General features: G+C 40.3%; 1 protein-coding gene across 16 annotated transcripts in view; it reads right to left on the bottom strand.

Annotated features, from left to right (window-relative positions):
- Positions 1-15,859, bottom strand: part of JADE3 (jade family PHD finger 3) — a 135,141-nt gene that overhangs the window by 92,368 nt on the left and 26,914 nt on the right. The window lies entirely within an intron of this gene.

Genomic DNA, 15,859 nt, shown 5'->3' with positions numbered 1-15,859 from the left:
ATGTACCACATCTTCTGGATCCACTCCTCTGTCAATGGACATTTAGGTTGTTTCCATGTCTTGGCTATCCTCAATAAAGATTAAAAATTTTTTTTTATTGGAGTATAGTTGATTTACAATATTGTATTAGTTTCAGGTGTACAGCAAAGTGAATTGAGAGCCCCTTTCTCTGCCCTAGTTCCTCGCCAGGCTCACTCTCTCCTTTGAAAATAAGTGTTGAAAAATATTTAACAATGGGGAGTTCCCATCATGATGCATCGGATGACTAGGAACCATGAGATTGAGGGTTCAATTCCTGGCCTCACTCAGTGGGTTAAGGATCTGGTGTTGCCACGAGCTGTGGTGTAGGCTGCAGATGTGGCTCGGATCTGATGTTGCTGTGGTTGTGGTATAGGCTGGCAGCTGCAGCTTCGATTCGACCCCTAACCTGGGAACCTCCAGGTGCAGCCCTAAAAAGACAAAAGACAAAAAAAAAAATTAACAATGGTTTTCAAGGGTGCTGTATCGGGGGATCCCCAAGACCACCTCCAAGTTCTGTGATTCACTAGGAGGATTCACAGAACTCAGCATATAACCACACTCATCGCCAAGGATTTATTACAGTGAAAGGATACAAAGCAAAATCAGCAGAGGGAAAAGGCATATGGGATGAGATATAGGGGAGAACAGGCACAAGCTTCCAAGAGTCCTCTCCCAGTGGAGTTACACAGGATGCACCTAATTTCCCTAGCAACAAGTTGTGACAACACACGTGAAATGTTCAGTAGGGAAGCTCATCAGGGACTCAGTATCCAGGGTTTTGATTGGAGGTTGGTCACACAGGAACCCTCTGATTGGCAAATATCAAAGTTCTAGACCTCAAGAAGGAAAGCAGATGTTCAGCAGAAACTACCTTATTTATATAAACAGTTCAGGCACACTGAGCCACACTTATCAGTTCTGGGAATGGTGGGAACCCCCCTGAAAGTCAAGTTCCAGATGCCAGCCAAGGGACAACTTTTCAAAGTCAAGCCTGCTATGATAACACTTTTTTTTTTTTCATGGATGCCAATCATTGGCCTGGCTGGGCACCAACATGTCCTGCCCAGACCTGGATGGGGTAAATAAAGCCATGAAAGTTTTCTGCACAGAGTACTAAGGGAGCAGAAATGGAGGAACACTTACCCTTTCCCATGGGCAGGAAGGACTGCTTCCTGGGAGAGGCAATGCCCGAAACAGGTCTGGACACATGACAGATACCTGGCGTGCCAAGACTTAAATCCCAACCAGGTGAGTGATCTTGGCTAGTTAATTAACTAGATTAAGCCGTAGGACATGCGTTACCCACATGGGCTATGGCTATCTATATGACTTCCTAACTTCTTGCCAAATCATGAGGCTTTACTAGAGGTGGTACCAACCTATCTCTCCAGCCCCACGTATGTCTCTCTCTGCCCCTTCAGTCTCTGTGATCCAAACATCCTGGCCTTCTTTCAGTGTCTGAAATATGCTCCTTCCTGCCTCCAAGGCTCTGTATATTCCACCTCTCTCCCCCAAATGCTCGTCATCAACCTTCCTACCTACTTCACATAGCTAACTTCTACTCATGTTAGATTTCAATCCAAAGAGCACTTCCTTAGGGCAGCCTTCCCTTACCTGCCCCAGAGTAGGTCAGAACCCCTGTGGTTTGCTTTCCAGCACCCATAATTTCTCCTTTATTACTATGAGCACATTAAAGTCCACTTTTTTTTTTAACACTTACACACTTTAAGAAGGCAGAGACTATAATTGTACTGTTTGCTGTAACAACCCCTGAGCCTAACACAGTGCCTATCACATAGTGGGCACTCAGCAAGTGTATGAAAGAGGAATGAATGAGGGCTCACTCAGTCCATGTGGTCTGGGTGAGGGCACTCTCTGCCCCCCCCATACACACCTCTTTCTTCTAAGGCACATGAACCAGGCTACATCAACAAGTCGCCCAAGAGTTTTGACAGAAGTACTGGAAAAGAAGCACTGCGCATCTACTGCAGGTGGCCTGCCTGAGAATGAGTGAAACTGACTCAGAGAAAAGCAAAGGTAGGAGAAAGAGAATCAGGGCTGTGATGAGTGAGAGGATACAGCCACTCCTAAAAGCAGCATCTATGTGTTATTCACTTAACAGTAAACTTTCTTTTTCTTTCTTAGGCTAATCTGAGTTGGGATCCTGACACATGTAACTAAGAATCCTACTATGAAAATGGTAATAGGAATAAGGCATGTAGCTGGTCCCAAAGAACAAGAGAAAGACCATCAGTAAACCTAACTTGTAACGACCTGAGCTGCTGGCCTAGGAAATCCCTATAGTTCCTTGAACTATGAACAGGTTTGGTTCTGATACAAGAAAAAAAGACGTATTGACTGGGGAGTAGAGCACAGGCATCCTGATGCTCATAATCCTAAAAATCATCTTGTTCCTCTCCTCAGGGCTAAAAAACTATTCGCAGCCGTAATAGAAGAAACACTTCCTTTCATCTATGAAAACTCACAGAAATCAGACCTCCCAAAAGACTGGAGAGAGGCAAAAATCCCCCCCCTTTTTTTTTCAAAGAGGTAGAAGGGGTGATCCCATCATGGCTCAGCAGAAACGAACTGACTAGTACCCATGAGGCCGCAGATTCAATCCCTGGCTTCCCTCAGTGGGTTAAAGATCTAGCATTGCCGTGAGCATGGTGTAGGCTGCAGATGTGGCTCAGATCTGGTGTTGCTGTGGTGTAGGCCAGTGATTACAGCTCCAATTCGATCCTTAGCCTGGGAACCTGGGAACTTCGGGTGCGGTACTGAAGAAAAAAAAAAAAAAAAAGAGGTGGAATGTAATCTCTACAAATAAAAAGCTTCAGTCTCACTCCATACTAAATTCTAGATGAGATTAATAAAGCACTGGTTGGATAAGCATTCGAAAAAGAAAAAAATTGTCACTAACAGCCAGCATGGGCTTTCTAAAATCATGACACACCCAACTTACACCAGACTCCTTTCTGTTCTAGCCATTCAATTTATTCATTGGGATAATTCTTTACAGGTAGAGTATATGTGGTGCAGCTGACAAAATTTTCCAGGTGATAAGATGAAGAATTCCAGCTACAGACAGGTAAACCTGAAAAGTGTCTTGGGATGGGACAGAGAGCTATGCCTTTGGCCTGGTGCTGATCAAACTTTGATCGGTAATGTAGATGAATCTAAGGTTACTGTCCTAGGAGGAATAACATTCATCAGTGGAAAGGGGAGAATTCAGAAACTAATATGATAAGCAAAAACAGAATGAAATTTAACTAGAACATATGTAAAGCCACTGCAATTTTAAAAACTCCTAAATATAGGATGATAGATATTCAGTTTTCTATGCCAGCAAACACCCCCAGCTATTCAACTTGGGCTGAATTCAGAAATATATCATCTACCTCAGTTGGACAACAACTGGACAACCAACTTCCAGTCTGAGTATCACAGAGAAACAATGACTGACAAGAGTGAATTCAGAGACCCTTAAAAAAAAGTGAATTCAGAAAAGGGAACCAAGATTAGAAAAAGGGTTGGGAATCACGTCACACAAATGACAGGTGAAAGGGTGAGAATGTAAATTGGTATAGCCGCTTTAGATAGCAAAAACAGAATCCTATAAAACTGAAATTATTCATACCCTGCGACCCAGCAATCCTGTTTCTAGATATATATCCTGGAGAAATTCTCACCAATTTATACAACTACCAATATAAGACTGTTTATAAAAGCAAAATTCAGGAAGTCCTTAGGCTTCTATCAGTAGGAAAATGGACAGACAGAAAAAGTCTATAAGGGAAACTTTGCAGCCACTAAAACAATGATGTAGGTTTACTTATATATCAGGATGTGCTAAGTTTGCCAAATTAATAAAAGAAACCGAAAATCGGAGTGGCTTAACACAAGCAAAGGCCATTTATTTCTTATACTACATGTTTAAAAAGTGAGTTGGCAGTGAGGTTCAACGTAGTTATTCTCAGACCCAGGCTGACAGACCCTGTCTCTATTTGTGGGGGGAATGAATATCACATCAACTCTTAAAACTTCCATTTGGAAGTGTACCCATTACTTCTGCTGACATTTCATTGATGGAAACAAGTCACATGGCCACACCTAACTTCAAAAGGGACAGGACTACAATCCTATCATAAGCCCAAATGGCAGATAGCCAAAAATACTTTGTTATATATAATGATTAAGACAATATATAGTATGGAAAGATTAATACAAAAAATACAGAAAGATCTATGACATTTTGCTGTGTGGACAAAACATATAGACACATTCATAACAACATCATTTGTGTAAATTAAAACAGAAAACCAAAACAAATCTGTATGTTGTTTAAACATACCTATATATGCATGACACAGAGGAGGAAGACGACACTAGAAAGGGTGATCAAAAGGGAAATAACCATTTCTGTACTGTTTAAATTATTTAAGAAAAACATGACAAAATCTTAATTGTTGATAATTCTGGCTGACAGAGAATATGAGTGTTCATTATATTACTCTTTGAATTTTCCACTGCATTTAAAACCTTGAAATAAGCTGTTGAAAGAACCAGGAATTTTTTCTGGCCTGAGAAGATCACAGGTGGGAGAAAGGGGAATGGGAAATAGGAAAATAGATGGCTTTAACTATTTTGGACAAAGAAGATTTGGTCTGTGTGGTAATGGAGGGGAGGGCTGGGAACAATGGTGAGAGATCCTAGAAGGCAGATCTTGGCTTGGACATAAACAATGACTTATCATGGAAAGATGAGTGAGTAGCATCAAACACCTGTGGAGGAAAAATACATACTTTGGAGGAAAAAAGTGGTCAAGAATCACACAATTGCCTGTCTGACAGAATATTATGGAGAGGATTCTTGCACTGGGAATTTGGTGATCCCCAAGGTCCTTCCAATCCTCAGGTTCCATCGCCATGGGACCAGAGACTCACAGGCTCTGGAAAATGCAGTAGTTATACCAAGACAAGTTTTAAAAAAATAATGCAATAATCTCAAATCGATACAGCCTTTAAAGATTTTATCTGGGAATATTTCAGAGTTCCCATCGTGGCTCAGTGGGTTAAGGATCCAGCGTTGCCGTGAGCTGTGGTGTAGGTCAAAGACGCGGCTTGGATCCTGCGTTGCTGTGCCTGTGGTGTAGGCCGGCGGCCACAGCTCCGATTAGACCCCTAGCCTGGGAACCTTCATATGCTGTGGGTGCGGCCCTAGGAAAAAAAAAAAAGAATAATTCACTTAATTAGGCCTGAAAATTATTACAGGTACGGGGAGTGGGGTGTTTACAAGAACTCTACTGGCCCTAAATAAAGTTCACTTTAATTCTCACGCCTTGGTCAACTTCAGGTACATAATTAAATCAGTATTACTTATAGAACGGTTGCCTATTTAATCAGTTTCTGTGACTTACTAGCTTTTTTAGTATCAAAGTCAAACTGCTCCCATAGCTAAAGAGATCTTCACCAGAAACATGCCACTGAAATGAATATTACTGTGTAAAATGAAAAAGTAGGAGTAAGTAGGAATAATGAGTGTTTTCTTTTTAACTAGGTGCCTTGGCTACTGCCAAAAGAAAAAATAAAAATCTTAGCAGTGGAAAACAAGTATCATTGACCTGTCCTTGTGTGAGGAGCGCCAGTCTGGCATAAAAACAGTGGGTCAGAACTCATTCTGCTCCCTGCTGCTGCCTTGCTCCCAGACAAGATAATGAATTTTAGTGGGAGTAAATGAGACAACATGCTGTACCTGAGGATTTTCTTTCCAAAAGGTACCATATCTTTTGTACCTACAAGTTTATCTGTACATGGCCCAGAAGGTTATGAGTTGAGCAGCCTTTATATGCCTAGAACCTGATGGATCTGAAGAGACACCTGGGAAGCCTATTGTGGTTTTTAAGGAATGTTGTTTCCACCATAAAAATACTGAAAGCATGCTGCAACATAAAAACATGTGCTTTGCCCATGTGTTTTTGCCCTTTTAGGATTTCCTTCCTGCAGTGATTCTGTACCATACTAACAATAGGAAATGCTGGCATAAAGGTAACTGTTATTTAGTAGTTTCTCCCTATTAAATTTCAAGATTAACAGCAAATAAAACAAAACAAAACAGCTCAGAAAGCTCTGATATAGTCCCAAGTGAATGAGGTTAGTGTGGCCTGAATACTACCTTCCTTCTAGACTGATAATTTCTGGCTGTGCTGGCGCTTCACGTGGCCTGGCCCCCCTATCACCAGAAATACTATATGAGAGAAAAAGCCTTAATATGCTGGAAAAGCAGCTCACTAGACCACCACAATGTCTTGCAGGGACTGAGGTCTGGCCCTAATCTATAAGCAAAAGCTGATTACTCACTCCCCACCACCCTAACCTACTTACATCCTAAGACGTCACAGGGCAGTGTAATCGTCCTTGAAAGATAGAGTCTGGGATAAAATATAAGAATGTAATGTTCAGAAGAGGGTATGGGAAACCAGAGACAAACGGGAGGGAGGAGGAGAAAGGAGTTGATGAATGAAGTCCTGAGGGGCAAAGGTTAACTGAAAAACAGCAGGACAGAAGTAAGAGAATGTGACAAAGAGGCAGGGCCAAGGAAAACAAGGAGGTCAATGATATGCTGCATGAGGACAAAGAACTGTGCTTCCGGATGAGATTACCATGTATGTCTTCAGAAAAGTGGCTTTGTTTTTCAGGTCATCATTCTGCCAATAGTGCAGCTCCTCTGCTTACACTTAGAAACTTTTGTCCACTTAACTTCACCAAACGCTGCATCTTCATAACTATTATTTCAGAGATATAAACATTTTGAGGAGTTGAGGAAACCAATCTAAAACACCACTTAGGAGTTTGGGTGCAGCCAATAAACAAATAAATAAATAGGAACACTGCTTAAAATATCAGTTAAAATGAATCTATCTACAAAACAGAAACAGACTCACACACATACAGAACAAGGGAGGGAGGAGGGAGTGGGATGGACTGGGAGTTTGGAGTTAGTAGATGCAAACTATTACATTTAGAATGGATTTTGGCAATGAGGTCCTACTGCATAGCACAGGGAACTATATCCAATCTCTTGGGATAGGCCATGATGGAAGATAACATGAGAAAAGGAATGTATATACATGTAGGACTGGGTCACTTTGCTGTATAGCAAAAATTGGCACAACCCTGAAAATCAACTATACTTGGTGGTGGATACAAACTGTTACACTTAGAATGGATGGGCAATGGGGTCCTACTGTACAGCACAGGGAACTGTGGATGACTGGGTCACTTTACTGTACAACCAAAAAAAGTAGGAGTTCCCATTGTGGCTCAGTGGTAATGAACATGACTAGTATCCATGAGGATCCAGGTTCCATCCCTGGCCTTGCACAATGGGCTAAGGATCCGGTGTTGCCACGAGCTGTGGTGTAGGTCACAGATGCGGCTCAGATTCTGCGTTGCTGAGGCTACTGCAGCTCCCAGTCGACTTCTAGCCTGAGAACTTCCACATGCCACCAGTGCGGCTCTAAAAAGCAAAAACAAAAACAAACAAAAAAAAAGTTTTAAAAAATCCAATTAAAAAAATCAGTTAAGACTTCTGGTTCCAGGTAAAATGAAATCAACACATCCACCTTTCTGTCCACTGAAAGCAACTGTAAAATCTTTACAGAATGCATGGGAAGCTATTAGATTCAGCAGGCGAATCAGGGAAGAATATCAAAATGCCTGGTACAAATGAACTGGTAGTGACTTTACTATTTTTTCTCTCCAGGATTCTCTGGTCTGAAAATACAACAAAACCTGAAAGTGAGGTTTTAGAGCACATGTTCTGGCTCAAGGTGCTTTTTTTGGAAAAGGGAACTACTATAAGAGAGACTGCGGGGCAGGGGTGGGAATCCCCTGGGGTTTTCTCTCCATTTTTTTCCCTTCTCTCATGCTCAGAAAATCCCACGGTGGAAGTTGTGGCAGCAGCGACGAAACTGATTGGCAGAAGAAAACTGTAGGAGTGAAAAACTCTCAAGGGAGAGGAACATTCCATTCCATTTGGTGCAACTATAGCTAGCTCCAAAAAGGCAAAGCCACATACCATTGTTTTTTTTTTTTTTTTTTTTTTTTTTTTTTTCTTTTTTTTTTTTTTTTTTTTTGGTCTTTTTTTTTGTCTTTGTTATTGTTGTTGTTGTTGCTATTTCTTGGGCCGCTCCCGCGGCATATGGAGGTTCCCAGGCTAGGGGTCGAATCGGAGCTGCAGCCACCAGCCTACGCCAGAGCCACAGCAACGCGGGATCCGAGCCGCGTCTGCAACCTACACCACAGCTCACGGCAACGCCGGATCATTAACCCACTGAGCAAGGGCAGGGACCGAACCCGCAACCTCATGGTCCCCAGTCGGATTCGTTAACCACTGCGCCACATCAGGAACTCCTGTTTTTTACTTTCTCTGTCAGTCTGACCCTTGTGCCCTAGAGGCAGTGCATCATGAAAGTGGGTGGCTTCCAACTAGAGGACCAAAAAAGAAAGCTCTGGAATACCAGAAAGTACCATGGAGAAAACAAAGAGGGGAGAGCTCAGGAAAGCAAACCTATAAAGCTGCTAATGAACAATTCTGATCATCCCCCATCTGTGCATATGTGGATTCGATCCTAATAAGCATGTCAAATACTTTGAGAACTGAGCTAAGTAAGAGACAAACACTCAGGTCTCAGACTGACCGCTGGGCGTCAGACATAGGACAGATCTGAATAGCACTGCAAAGGCACTGAATATTGAACTCCTATCAGAACTACAGCCCAGAGAAAGTGAGCTGGAACTTGCAGTCTGAACCTAACCAGGTCAACTGACTGCTAAACAAATAATCAACATTCTCCACTGGACTGAAACAAAGTCCAGAGTTTAATTACAAAATATTCAAAATGTCCAGGATAAAATCCAAAACTAGCTGGTATGCAAAAAACAAAAATATCAATTCACACAGGAAAAGACAATCAATAAATGACAACGAGATGACATAAATGTTGAAATTATCTAACAAGTACGTTAAAACAGCTATTATAAAAATGCTCAAACGAGCAATCACCGAACTTGAAAACTCTTGAAATAAGGTTAAACAGAAATTTATTGGCAAAGTACAGAGAAGATAAAACCAAATTAAAACTTTAGAACTGGAAAAGAAAATAACTGAAATAAAAAATTCAGGAATTCCCGTTGTACTGCAGCAGAAACGAATCCGACAAGTAACCATGGGGTTGTGGGTTTGATCCCTGGCCTTGCTCAGTGGGTTGAGGATCTGGCATTGCCATGAGCTGTGGTGTAGGTTGTGGACATGGCTTGGGGTCTGGCATTGCTGTGGCTGTGGCATAGGCCAGCAGCTGTAGCTCCATAAGACCCCTAGGCTGGGAATCTCCATATACCGCAGGTGCGGCCCTAAAAAGACAAAAATAAAATAAAATAAATTAAACTGGAAGAACACAATAGCAGAATGGGAGGAGGTATTGAAAATGAAAACAAACAAACTAGCCAATTTAAATAAGAGAAAAAAAGGGGGGGAGAACAAAGCCTCAGGAACTTGCAGGATAACAATAAATGATCTAACATTTGTGTAACTGGAATCTAATACAGAGAAGAAAAAGTGTGATGCTGAAAAATATTTGAAGAAAAGAGTTGAAAATTGCCAAGATGAGAGAATACCAAACATAATCTATACAATGAAATCTACACCCAGACACATCATAAACTGATGAACTAAACACAAAGAAGTGAAGAAACAAACAATTCAAAACTAAAACAGAATTCAACATCCTACTGTTGAAAATGGATAGAACAACTAGAAAGAAAAGCAAGAAAGAATATAAAAAAGTATTACCAAACACTGACCTAGTTGGTATTTACAAAACATTCCTCCCAAGATAAGCAAAATACACATGCTTTTCAAGTGCATATGGAACATTCTCCAGGAATTGGTGGGACTACTGGAAAACAGTTTGGACAGTTTCTTTAAGAGGTTAAACATAAATTTACCCTAATAATCCAGCAATTCTACTCCTAGGAATCTACCTAAGAGAAATGAAAACATATGCCTAACACAAGGACATATACATGAATGCTGACAGTAGCACTATTCATGAGAACCAAAAACTGGAAACATCTCAAATGTCCATCCACAGAGAATAGATAATCATAATGTGGTAAACCCGTATGATGTAATACTACTCAACAATAAAGAAGAATGAGTTATTGATACACGGCACGTCCATGAATGAATCTCACAAGCATTATGCTACCTGAAAGAAGCCAGACAGAAAAGAACATATAGTGTGTGATTCTATTTATACAAAATGTCCACAAAAGGCAAATCTATAGAGACAGAAAGTAGATTAGTGGTGGCCTAGGGCGTGGGGGAGGGGAACTGAGTGATGGCACATGGGCACAAAGAATTGTACTGGAGTGATGGAAACATTCTAAAACTGGATTATGTAGTTGGTAAATTTACTAAAAAGCATTAAATTTATGTTTACTTTGTGACATGTAAATTATACCTCAATAAAGTTGTCATCTTAAGAATGCCATACAAATGAAATGATTTGGTATATAAACTTTGGAGATTGGCTTTTTTTACATTCAGCATAATGCTCCTGAGATCCATCCAAGTTGTTCCAAGTATCAATAATAGTTCATTACTTTTATTCCATTATATGGATGTACCACAGTCTGTTTAACCATTTACCTACTGAAGGACATGTGGGTTGTTTCCAGTTTTTGGTTATTATAAATAGAGCTGCTATGAACATTCCTGTATGAATGTATAAAAAGGATACTCTTAAGAGTGAAAAGACGCTCAGACTAAAATGGACTCATAGCCAAGTTACATAATGAACTCTAATAAATTAATAAGAAGACAGATGACTCAATAGAAAAATGGCAACAGTCTTGAACAGGCTCTTCACAAGAGAATATTCAAATGGCAATAAATTATGAAAAAATGTTCAACAGTATTAGGCATCAGAGAAATACAAATTAAAACCACAATAAGACTTGCAAAAAAACCCCAAGATGTCCATCAACAGAACAGATAAAAAGAAACTTTGGTACATTCATACAATGAAATGCTCAGAAACCACCTGACCCACCTGAGAAACTTAAATTTCAATGAGTAACAGAAGTTAACTTGGACCTAAAAAATACGTAAATATGTGCATAGTACAGATGTGGCTCATTTGGCCCTTGAGATGGACAAGAAGAGGTTAGGAGAAACACGCCATGGACATCTCAATTGATTTCTGATGCCGGCTGGCAAGGCAGGTCTGTAAGCCCAGAGGAAAGGCCCACCTATAAGGGTCTGAGTTGGGCTTTCCTCTTAAAAGTGATCAGCCACTTCCTCTCACCACAGAGAAAAAAACTTGACAAAAGAAGCCTACAGAAAGTCACCTAGGTAACTGGGCCAGGGATCAAACTTGTACCACAGTAGTGAAGGTAATTAGACCTATTAAAAAAACCCAACAGGGAAGCGGGAAAACAGAATTTAAATAACAGCCTTTATCTCATCCAGCCAAGAAAACCTCCCTAAGCCCCTCACACTTGGGCCTCAAGTGCCTCCAACTGTCGATCTTCTTCAAATAACCAGGTAGAAACAGCTCTGGCTTTTCTTTCAATCATTTCTCTTGATCTGAAAGGCTAATTTTATTTTATTTTTTTGCCTATTATTTATTTAAGTTCCCCCTCAGCTTTATTGACAAAATTATATTTAAAGTGTACAATGTGATGCTTTGATATACCTGTACACTATAAAAGGATTCCCACCATCAAGTTAACACATCCATCACTTCACATGGTTACTTTTTTTTCCTTTTAATTCTTTTTGGTCTTTTTAGGGCCATACCCACGGCATATGGAGGCTCCCAAGGGTTGAATCGGAGCTGTAGCTGCACCCCACCAGATCCGAGCCATGTCTGTGACCTACACCACAGCTCACAGCAACACTGGATCCCCAAACCCCTGAGCAAGGCCAGAGATCAAACCCACATCCTCATGGATACTAGTTGGATTTGCTTCTGCTGCACCACAATGGGAACTCCCCAAAGGGCAAACTGTAAATTAACAGCATAGTGCCGCAGAATTGAAAATATTTAATACATGCCAATAGACTAGTACTGGAATCAGTTAATAATCCTTATCTTCTACTTTCTTACACCTATGACAGTTACTCAAACAGCGAATTCTGAATTCTATCTACCATTTTCACACTCAATTCACTGGACATTGTTCTAAACAAGGAGTTAGCAAACTTTCTCTGTAGAGGGCCAGACAATATATCTTTTTCTTTGCAGGCTATTCAGACTCTGTCTTAACTATTCAACTCTGTCATTACAACATAAAAGAAACCACAGACAATATGTAAACAAATGGACATAGCTGTGTTCCAATAAAACTTCACACATAGACACTGAAATCTGAATTTCATATGATTTTCGTACGTCATGAAATACTATTCTTCATTTGATTCTTTTTCAACCAGTCAAAACCAGAAAAATCCATTTTTAGCTTATGGGCTGTATTAAAATAGGCAGTGGGCCAGATTTGGCTGGCAGGCTACAGTGTGCCAATCCCTGCTCAAACCAAGATTTGATGCTTCCCTGAAGGAATTTAAAATTTCAGATTTAGATTGATTTTTAAAAAAGTAGACATTTCAAACCAGCATCTCACCATAAACTTTACATTCAAGTTTCAGACTGGGAGGAGGGTCAAATTCTGTAAGTGCACAGAAACATATTATAATAGTGTAAACAGAATTTGAAAACTAACTTATAGACCTGCAACTTACTAGGTGTGTAAAGCTACAAAACTCACTCTCTCTGAGGCTCAACTCTGTCCATTCTAGTCCATCTGCAACAATCTTCCACATCACTGAAAGGGAATAGGAGTTACAACTATAATTTACTAAACTTACGTTAAATTCTGTCTGGGATATACAGAAAAATTTCTATTTCTACTGTGTATAGGTCCCTATGAAGCAAAGATACTTTCAAAAGAAGTCTTTTATCATTACTATTCCAATCTATTCTAGATCTAGAGCCTACTTATGAGACTTTGAATAGCCTGAGCAGTGAAAAACCCCAAACAGAATAAATCCAAAGAAACCCATATCTGGACATACTCAAATCAAACTGCTTAACATAAAAAGAAAGAAAAAATCTTGAAAGCAGCCAGAGAAAAACATATTATCTTATAGGGATATAACAATTTGAATTACTGTGGATTTTCTTCTCTCTTTAGGGCTGCATCCATGGCACATGGAAGTTCCTGGAGCTAGGGGTTGAAATGGAGTGGCAGCTGCCAACCTATGCCACAGCCACAGCAATGCCAGATCCAAGCCACATCTATGACCTATGCTGCACTGTGTGCCAACACTGAATCCTTAACCCCACTGAGCAAGGCCAGGGAGCGAACCTGTGTTCTCATGAATACTAGCTAGGTTCTTAACCTGCTGAGCCAGGGGAGTTCCCAGTGTGGAAACCTATGCCACAGCCACAGCAATGCCAGGGAGCGAACCTGTGTTCTCATGAATACTAGCTAGGTTCCCAGTGTGGAAACCTATGCCACAGCCACAGCAAAGGCCAGGGAGCGAACCTGTGTTCTCATGAATACTAGCTAGGTTCTTAACCTGCTGAGCCAGGGGAGTTCCCAGTGCTGCCAACCTATGCCACAGTCACAGCAATGCCAGATCCGAGCCACATCTATGACCTATGCTGCATTGTGTGCCAACACTGAATCCTTAACCCCACTGAGCAAGGCCAGGGAGCGAACCTGTGTTCTCACGAATACTAGCTAGGTTCTTAACCTGCCGAGCTAGGGTAGTTCCCAGTGTGGATTTTTTTAATTGGAAACCATGGAGTCAGAAAGAAATGGCAAGACATGTCTGAAGAGTGTGTGTGTGTGTGTAGGGGGAACCTGTCAACACATAAATACTATACCCAGCAAAAATACCCTTCAGGAACGAAAATTTATAGCCAGCAGTCTACTTGAAAAGAATTGCTAGAGGAAGTTCTTCAGACAGTTCGGAGATAACAGCAGGAAGAAATGTAGCACATTAGGAATGAAAGAACAGCAACATAAATGGTGATGTTTGAGTAGATATGATAGACTGTTCTTCTCTTGAATTCTTTAAAATACGTTTGGCAGCTGATAAGAATGTGTGAAGGGATTTTCATTATGTGTAGATATAATATATAAGACAACTATAACATAAAGAGGTGAGGGTAAAGGGACCTATAGGATATAAGGTTTCTGCATTCCCCCTGAAGTGGTAAAGTATTGATTATAAGCAGACTCTGCAAAGCTAAAAATTACATTATAATCCCTAGAGCAACCACAAATAATATGCAGAGATAAACTCAAAAATTATGAATTAAAAAAATAGATGGAGTTCCTGTCGTGGCGCAGCAGAAACTAATCCGACTAGGAACCATGAGGCTGTGGGTTTGATCCCTGGCCTCGCTCAGTGGGCTAAGGATCCGGTGTTGCCATGAGCTGTGGTGTAGGTTGCAGACACAGCTTGGATCTAGCCTTGCTATGGCTCTGGTGTAGGCCAGCAGCAACAGCTCCAATTAGACCCCTAGCCTGGGAACCACCATATGCTGAGGGTGCAGCCCTATAAAGACAAAAGACAAAAAAAAAAAAAAAAAAAAGATGAAGTAAAATAAGGACTAAAAATGTTCAAATAACCCAAAAGGCAGGAAAGTGGAAAAAAGTGGGAAATAACAACAGAGATAACACAAAGGAAATAGTAAAACGGTAGGCTTAAACCAACCATATCAATAACTACATTAAGTGTAATGGTCTAAACATACAATTAAAAGAGATTGTCAGAACAGATTTAAAAAACATGACCCCACTACAAACTGTCTATAAGAAAGTCCTTTTAAACATAATGACATAGGCAGATGAAAAGTAAAAGATAAAAAAAGATATGATGCAAATGATGATCAAAAGAAAGGATTAAGGACTTCCGTGGTGGTCTAGCAGTTAAGGATCTGGCATTGTCACTGCTGTGGCTCCAGTGACTGCTGTGGTGCTGGTTCGATCCTTGGCCCTGGAACTTCTGGCCCTGGAACTTCTGCATGCTGTAGGCAAAGCCAAAAACCCCACAAAAACAAAAAGAAAAAAGAATTCATAGCAAAGAAAATTACAAGGATAAAGTGGGATATAGAGGGACATGGCATAATGTTAAAGGATTATCTAACTCACCCAAAAGACTCAGCAATCCTAAATGTGTAAATGCCTAACAACAGTGTTTCAAAATATGTAAAGCAAAAACTGTCAGATCTGAAATCAGAAGCAGAAAAACCCACAATTATCGTTAGAGGCTTCAACATTCCTCTTTAATTAACACATAGAACTAGTAGAAAATCAGCAAGAATATGTAAGAACTAAACACCATTGTCAACTAAGGGGAATTAACTGACATGTACAGAACACTGTGCCCAACAATCACAGAATACATATTCTTTCAATAAGATAGAACACATCCTGGGTCACGAAACAAACCTCAAATATAAAGGAATTGAAATCATAAAGAATATGTTCCCTGACTATGGAGGAAACAAAATAGAAATCAACAACAAAGAAATAAAGAAGAAAACTCCAAATGTTTGGATATTAGATAGCATACATCTAAATAATCCATTAATCAAAGAGAAACTTTTAAGGAAAATTAGGAAATATTGAGAATTAGAGAGAATGAAAACACAACATAACTCAATTTGTGGGCTACAGCTGAAGCAGTGCTTAGAGGGAAATTCATAGCAGCAAATGCTCCTTTAGGGGAAAAAAAAAGAGTCTCAAATACAGTTGACCAT

Source organism: Sus scrofa, chromosome X (assembly GCF_000003025.6).
Source record: "Sus scrofa isolate TJ Tabasco breed Duroc chromosome X, Sscrofa11.1, whole genome shotgun sequence".
NCBI classification, from domain to species: Eukaryota; Metazoa; Chordata; class Mammalia; order Artiodactyla; family Suidae; genus Sus; species Sus scrofa.
The sequence above is the reverse complement of the archived record's forward strand: the minus strand, read 5'-3'. Positions and strand labels throughout refer to the sequence as shown.